The sequence below is a fragment of the Egretta garzetta genome, unplaced genomic scaffold (assembly GCF_000687185.1).
Source record: "Egretta garzetta isolate BGI_Z169 unplaced genomic scaffold, ASM68718v1 scaffold237, whole genome shotgun sequence".
Lineage (NCBI taxonomy): Eukaryota > Metazoa > Chordata > Aves > Pelecaniformes > Ardeidae > Egretta > Egretta garzetta.
The window spans coordinates 76,234-83,192 of NW_009260142.1; the positions used below are offsets into that span (position 1 = coordinate 76,234).

Genomic DNA, 6,959 nt, shown 5'->3' on the forward strand with positions numbered 1-6,959 from the left:
AACCAACAAGGGCGGAAAAAAAACAAAAAAGAAATTAAAAAAAAAAAAAAAAAAAAAAAAATGCAGGATCTTGGAGAAAGGAAAATCCGAGTGGGGGAAAAGACGGCTGAGGGTGACATCTAGAGGAACTCAAGATGGGATCCGGCTTTGTGGGGGTGCTCCAGGCCCTGCTGCTGGCTGGGGGGCACCCCGGGATGGGGATGGGGGTCGCCTGGGTGGAAATGTGGTTGTTTGGCAAAAAAGGGTTAAAGATAAGGAAAGCAGCTGCTGTGGCTTTAGCTCCTGCGATGCTGATCTGGGAGTGAAGCCCCATGAGCGACCGGAACCGGAGTCACTGCTGTCATGAGTTTTGTCCTGCCTCAAATATATGGGAAGAAAGGGGCTGGGGATTGCAGTGGGGGGGAAAGAAACGGAGCTGGAGAGAGGGGGGAAGGCAGAGAGGGACAGGGTTTGGTGTCACAGCCCCCGATTTGTCCCTCTGATGGGGGCTGGATGGGGCAAAGACCTGCCAGTGCTACGGAGGCAGATGCTTTGGGCAGGGATTTGGGGGAGGTAGGGGTGCGAGGTGGGACCAGGGGTGCGGGAAAGTGAGCAGGGGCTTCTTTCCCAGTCCCATGCTTTGAGGATTTGGACCAGGAGGGGATCTCGTGGTGCTGGGGACTCTGAGACTCCTGGAGCGTATTGGGGTCCCCATGATGGAGGCTGAAGCACCTGGGGATCCTGGTGATGGAGGCTCAGACACCTGGGGGTCCTGGTGATGGAGGCTCAGACACCTGGGGGTCCTGATGGTGGAGGCCTAGGCACCTGGGGGTCCTGGTGGTGGAGGCTCAGGCACCTGGGGTCCTGGTGATGGAGGCTCAGCAGAGTCAGGGCTTGCCACCAGCGCTGGTGGGAGAGATGACACAGGATCTGCCCTGAGCAGGGAGCTGTGCAGACCATTTCAGGTCTAAAATCCATGAAAAACCATTTTATTCATTAAATACGGGACACTTTCAGAGTTGGTCTGAGCCCTCCAAAATCCTTATTCCTTCCCCAGAGGCTGCCAAGATCCTCCTGGCTTGCAGGTTCACTCCTTGGTTATGGGATCCATTAATTTCTCTCCTCCACGGAGAATTCTTACTTTTAGGTTAACTCTCGTCTTGCTGGAAACAGCACCTTTCCCCTCCCTCCCCCCCAGCCACATTTCATCCCAGAGGAGCCCAGAGCCCCACAGCAAAGCAGGAGCAGCTCAGCCTTGGCCACCAAGCAAGGGGAGTGGTCCCAGGGTTGAGGAGGATTTAGGGTCGGGAGAAACGTCCCATCCGCATGCGTACCCATCCGAATCGCAGCAACAAGAGCTGAGGAGCAGCGATGGCCCCTAGGGTGGTAGCACCTACGGACCCACTGGAAACCACGGGGGTCCCCCATGTCATGGCATGGGGTGTGCTGACACATCTTGATGCTCACACATATGAGGGACTGCAAATTAAAGCAGTTTGTACCTTTGCTGCTCCAAAAACACAATGGTGGAACGGGTACTTCGGAGCAAAGCACCGTCTCAACGGGTTTTGCCAGTGCTGTCTCCAATTGCCATTGCAGGGATGGAGATTTTGGTAGCCCTGGCAGGATCTGGTCTGTGTGAACCTCATGAAGTTCAATGAGGCCAAGCGCAAGGCCCTGCACCTGGGTTGGGGCAACCCCCAGTATCAATACACACTGGGGGATGAAGGGATGGAGAGCAGCCCTGCCGAGAGGGACTGGGGGATACATGTCGACATGAGCTGGCAATGTGCGCTGGCAGCCCAGAAGCCAACCCTACCTTGGGCTGCATCAAGAGAAGCGTGGCCAGCAGGGCAAAGGAGGGGATTCTGTCCCTCTGCTCTGCTCTGGGGAGACCTCCCCTGGAGCCCTGCGTCCAGCTCGGGAGCCCTCAGCACAAGAAGGACATGGACCTGTTGGAGTGGGGCCAGAGGAGGGCTACTAAAATGCTCCGAGGGCTGGAGCCCCTCTGCTGTGAGGCCAGGCTGGGAGAGTTGGGGGTGTTCAGCCTGGAGAAGAGAAGGCTGCGGGCAGAGCTGAGTGCGGCCGGTCAGGGCTTCAAGGGGGCCCAGAGGAAAGGGGGGGACAAGCTTTTTAGTAGGGCCAGCTGGGACAGGACAAGGGGGGATGGCTTTAAACTGAAGCAGGGGAGGTTTAGACTGGATCTAAGGAAGAAATTCTTGACAGTGAGGGTGGTGAAACCCTGGCAGGGGTTGCCCCGAGAGGGGGTGGAGGCCCCATCCCTGGGAACATTGCAGGCCAGGTTGGACGGGGCTGCGAGCAACCTGATGTGGTTCAAGGTGTCCCTGCTCCCTGCAGGGGGGCTGGACTGGGTGACCTCTAGGGTATCTTCCAACCCAAAACATTCTATGTTTCTATGATATTGGTGGGTGAAAAATGGGACAACAAGCTGGCAATGTGCGCTGGCATCCCAGAAAGCCAAGCGTCTCCTGGGCTGCATCCCCAGCAGCGTGGCCAGCGGGGTGAGGGAGGGGATTCTGCCCTTCTGCTCTGCTGGCCTGAGACCCCCCTGGAGCCCTGCGTCCAGCTCGGGGGTCCCCAGCCCAGGACAGACAGGGACCTGTTGGAGCAGGGCCAGAGGAAGCCATGGAAATGGTCCAAGGGCTGGGACAGCTCTGCTGTGGGGAAAGGCTGAGAGGGTTGGGGTGGTTCAGCCTGGAGAAGGCTTTGGGGAGACCTGAGTGTGGTTCGTAAGAGAGATGAAGACAGGCTTTTTACCATGGCCTGAAGAGGTAAGACAAGGGGTAACAGTTTTAAACTGAAAGAGGGTAGGTTCATATAGCACATAAGGAAGAAATTTTTCAAGATGAGGGTGGTGGGACATTGGATCAGGTTGCCCAGAGAAGCTGTGGACGCCCCATCCCTGGGAACTTTCAAGGTCAGGCTGGACGGGGCTCTGAGCAACCTGATCTTGTGGGAGATGTCCTTGCCCATGGCAGGGGGGTTGGACTGGATGCTCTTTGGAGGCCCCTTCCAACCCAACCCATTCTGTGATTCTGTGACTTCAGTGGGTTTGGGCATCCGGGGGGCAGCTTTGTGCCACCTGGCAGTGGCCCAGAGAGGTCTGGGGCATTCAGGCATTTGCCCCCGTGAAGGCTGGTCCCACACTAAGGGTCTTGGCTGACCGGGGAGCAGGGAGAGGTCTCCACCTTTGCATTGGCTGACTGCAAAACTCCCCTTTCCCGAAGAATTAGGGGATGGATGGGGTGAAAATGAAAACCTGAAGGATTTTTTTTTTCTTTATTTATTCATGAATTAAATTCTGTTTTCCCCCTTCTCTGGCACAGAATAAGCTTTTGTTTAAGGCAATAAGCTGCAGAGATGCTGGCTTCTTGTGTTTATGTTTTCCATTTCCAGGCAAATCCCATTTTGGAGTCCCCTGAATGCTGGTCTGGGAACTGAACCATCCTGACCGCAGCGAGCCACGGTGGACTGAGGATCAGAATAGAAGATTGTTTTTACACAGGGGATTTAACAGCCTGGGTTTGGCTTCTGATGTCCATCCAAAGCACGCGGGTGGAGAAGGAATGCTCTGTTTTCAGTCTGCAATGGAGTCACTGTTTTAATTTTAGCTTCTCTGGAGCAAAGCTGTAAGCAAGCTGTTACCAAAGCAAAGCACCCTACGGAGGCTGGAAGGGGCAGAGGAACTGGAGCCTCCTTGCTTGTTTGCATGTGGCCCCCATGGGTACTGGGGCGGGGGGGGGGAAACTGGAGAGGCTGAGCACCCAAAATCCATGCATCCCTCTTAAAAACCCCAACGTGACTCATCTGTGCAGGTCAGAGGAGGTGTTGGGACATCGTGGAGCTGCCAGGACTGACACCAGGACGGCAGAGATGCGCTCAAGGAGGAGCCATGAATGCACCCAAGAACCTTTGTTTTGCAAGAGTAAAGCTCCATCAAGAGGTGCCAATAAACCCCACCGAAACACAGAGGAGCTTCAGCGGGTGCAATTTATGCGTATGGCAGGGAAAAATGATCACAGGAGGAATGAAATAAGTTTAGTTTCCTCTGCAGCTTTCCATGGTTGAGAGTTACTGCTGGACGTGAGCATCAGCTTCTGCTTCGCTCTCATGGCTCACAGATGTCCTGGTGGGTCAGTGCTGCCCACAGAGCTCTCAAGCTCCTGTCAGGAGAGCAGCCAAGTCAAAACAAACCCAGAAAGGTCTCAAAATTTCACTACCGTCTTCCTGAGCGTCCTTTCCTCTCCACCAGGGCTTGCAAAGAAATAGCCGATGCTGCTTTTCCTTCGATAGCTGCTGTAAGATCCAGCGAATGCCACCGCTCCGTCACTACCTCGCAACTCGTATTTGTTGAGGACAGTTTGCTTCCCCTCTCTTCAGTGGCATTGCAAAACTCCCGAAACCTTGTTGTGCTGAAAGGATTTGCAAACTTTTTTTAGCAATGAACCCCTGGGCTGCAGGTCCTGTAACACGGGAATGTCGCAACGGCAGCTGGTGTTGCAACCGCACTAGGCTGGGATAAGTGCAGATCCCTGGCCAAGCACGCTCTCCGGCAGAGCTTTGCCCAGCAATGCCAGTCAGTGGTGCAAGCTGAACGGGCAAACCATACTTCTAATGCAAATATTTATAACTGTCAGCATATGGATTTCTTTCTTAACCTTTCCAAGCAGGGAAAAGTCCAAGGCTCAAGCACTTGTGGAGGAAAGTCCTCCCCCCTTTACAATTGAAGCTGGAACTGTAAGCATTTTTTCATGTGAACATATTTTTATGGAGATGCTACCATGGTCTTATGTTGGGTTGGTCATATCCCTTGGCAATGAGGCATTCACAGAATCACAGAATCACAGAATGGCTGGGGTTGGAAGGGACCTTGGGAGCTCACCCAGTCCCACCCCTCTGCCCAAGCAGGCTCACCCAGAGCAGGGGGCACAGGACATCGTCCAGGTGGGGGTTGAATATCTCCAGAGAAGGAGACTCCACAGCCCCCCTGGGCAGCCTGGGCCAGGGCTCGGGCACCCTCAAGGGTGACACCGCAAGGGAAACAGCCACGGAAAGCAGGAGCTGGTGGAGTCCCACGAGTCACCACGGTCACAGACACCTCACTCAGTTAAGGAAAAGGCATTTTGCTGTGGGGTGTCATTAGACCGCAGGATCCCCTGCCCCATGGAGCAGAGGACTTGGGATGTCGTTGGATTAATTGAGGTGTAGCAGCTTTGCTGCTTAGGAAAGATTATGGTTCGGGGTCGGTCCTTGCTGCCTCCATGCAAGCTCAAACCATCCTGGTTTCAGCGGGTGAGCACGGAGGAGAAAAAAAGATGTTTTGCTCTCCATCCCTACTTGAAATAGCTTGAAAAATAATCCCCCTGACTGGGGACAACAGCGGCGTGGAAGCACACAGATCATCGCTTGGATTTCTCTTTCCCAAACACATGTATTTAGGTCTGTGCACCAGCAGCGAGACCGCAGGGAAGAGAGAGGGCCAAAAAACAGACATCGCAGCAGAAAATGAGTGCCCACTTGATAAATGACAGCGGCTTTCCCCTTAGGGTCATGCAGCAGTTTCTTTTCCTGTTACTGACATTTTCCTTTCTGTTTTCTATCTAACCCAAGAGACATCTCCGTCCCTTGAGCCCGCGCTCCTGAGTCTTGCTATTATCAGCAAAAATGCGATTCTAGAGTTTGCTTGCCCTTGGGAAGCACTTTTTTTCCCCCTCAAGTTAAATAGCAAAAACTTTTTGGAGAAGAAGTAACTTTCTTCAGCGGGAAATAGCATTGAGCTCCTCTTCGAGCTGGAGGCTGAGCACGTCCACGGGTTGCTGTAGGAGCGGGGTCGCGCTCCTCATTGCAGCAGCACGCAGAGCCCGAGGCGATGTCAGGAAGGGCTGAGACGGGTACGCTGATGCTCCAAACAGGTTAAAAACCAGAAGTGGGACACAAAAAGATGCAAAATATGTTCCTGAATGGCGAGCCTGGGAGGAAATACTGCCCGATTGCTTTACCATGGGCAAGGTTTATTTGCATGCATTTGCATCCACGTCAGGTCTCCGCTGCATGTCAGGGTTGCGGGGCTGCAGAACACAGGGTGCAATCTCCTCGGAGTCTGAGCTCAGTCCTCTGCTCATCTCTTCCACATAAGCCCACCTGGTTCGGGCTCTTGTTCTTAGGGTGATTAGAAGGTGTCTATTTAGTTTCAAGCCTAAATGTAATAATCCAGTACTATCTTCTTGTGCTGCAAGGTCCTGCACTTGACTTGGGGCAATGTCCAGTATCAATACAGGCTGGGGGATGAAGGGACGGAGAGCAGCCCTGAGGAGGACTGGGGGATACTGGTGGGTGAAAAATGGGACAACAACCTGGCAATGGAAATGGTCCAAGGGCTGGGACAGCTCTGCTATTGGGAAAGGCTGAGAGGTTGGAGTGGTCCAACCTGGAGAAGAGAACGCTCTGAGGAGATCTGAGTGTGGCCTTGCCATGCTTAAAGGGGCTGATAAGAAAGATGGGGACAAAATTTTTAGCAGGGCCTGTAGTGATAGGATGAGTAGCAATGGTTTTAAACTGAAAGAGGGTAGGTTTAGGTTGGAAATAAGGAAGAAATTCTTTATGATGAGGGTGGTGAGACACTGGCCCAGGTTGCCCAGAGCGGTTGTAGATGCTCCGTCCTGGGAAACATTCAAGGTCAGGTTGGATGGGGCTCTGAGCAACCTGATCTAGTGGGAGATGTTTCTGCTCATAGCAGGAGGATTGGACTACATGACCTTCAAAAATCCCTTCCAACCCAAACTATGATTCATTCTTGCTCAAATAGGTTTTCCTTTTCCTGCAATATTGCCTTCTTCCTCTGACACGTTTGCAGAGAGCAGCCCTATCATCTCTTGTTGTGCAAGGCTAAGAAAACTCAGTTGTTTTGGGCACCTCTAGTTGCAAGGCTCTCTGTTCCCCAGAGTATCTCAGCAACCATT

At 53.2% G+C, this 6,959-nt stretch overlaps 1 protein-coding gene across 1 annotated transcript in view; it reads left to right on the forward strand.

Annotated features, from left to right (window-relative positions):
- Positions 1 to 6,959, forward strand: part of ZC3H3 (zinc finger CCCH-type containing 3) — a 215,355-nt gene that overhangs the window by 285 nt on the left and 208,111 nt on the right. The gene's annotated exons all lie outside the window — the stretch shown is intronic.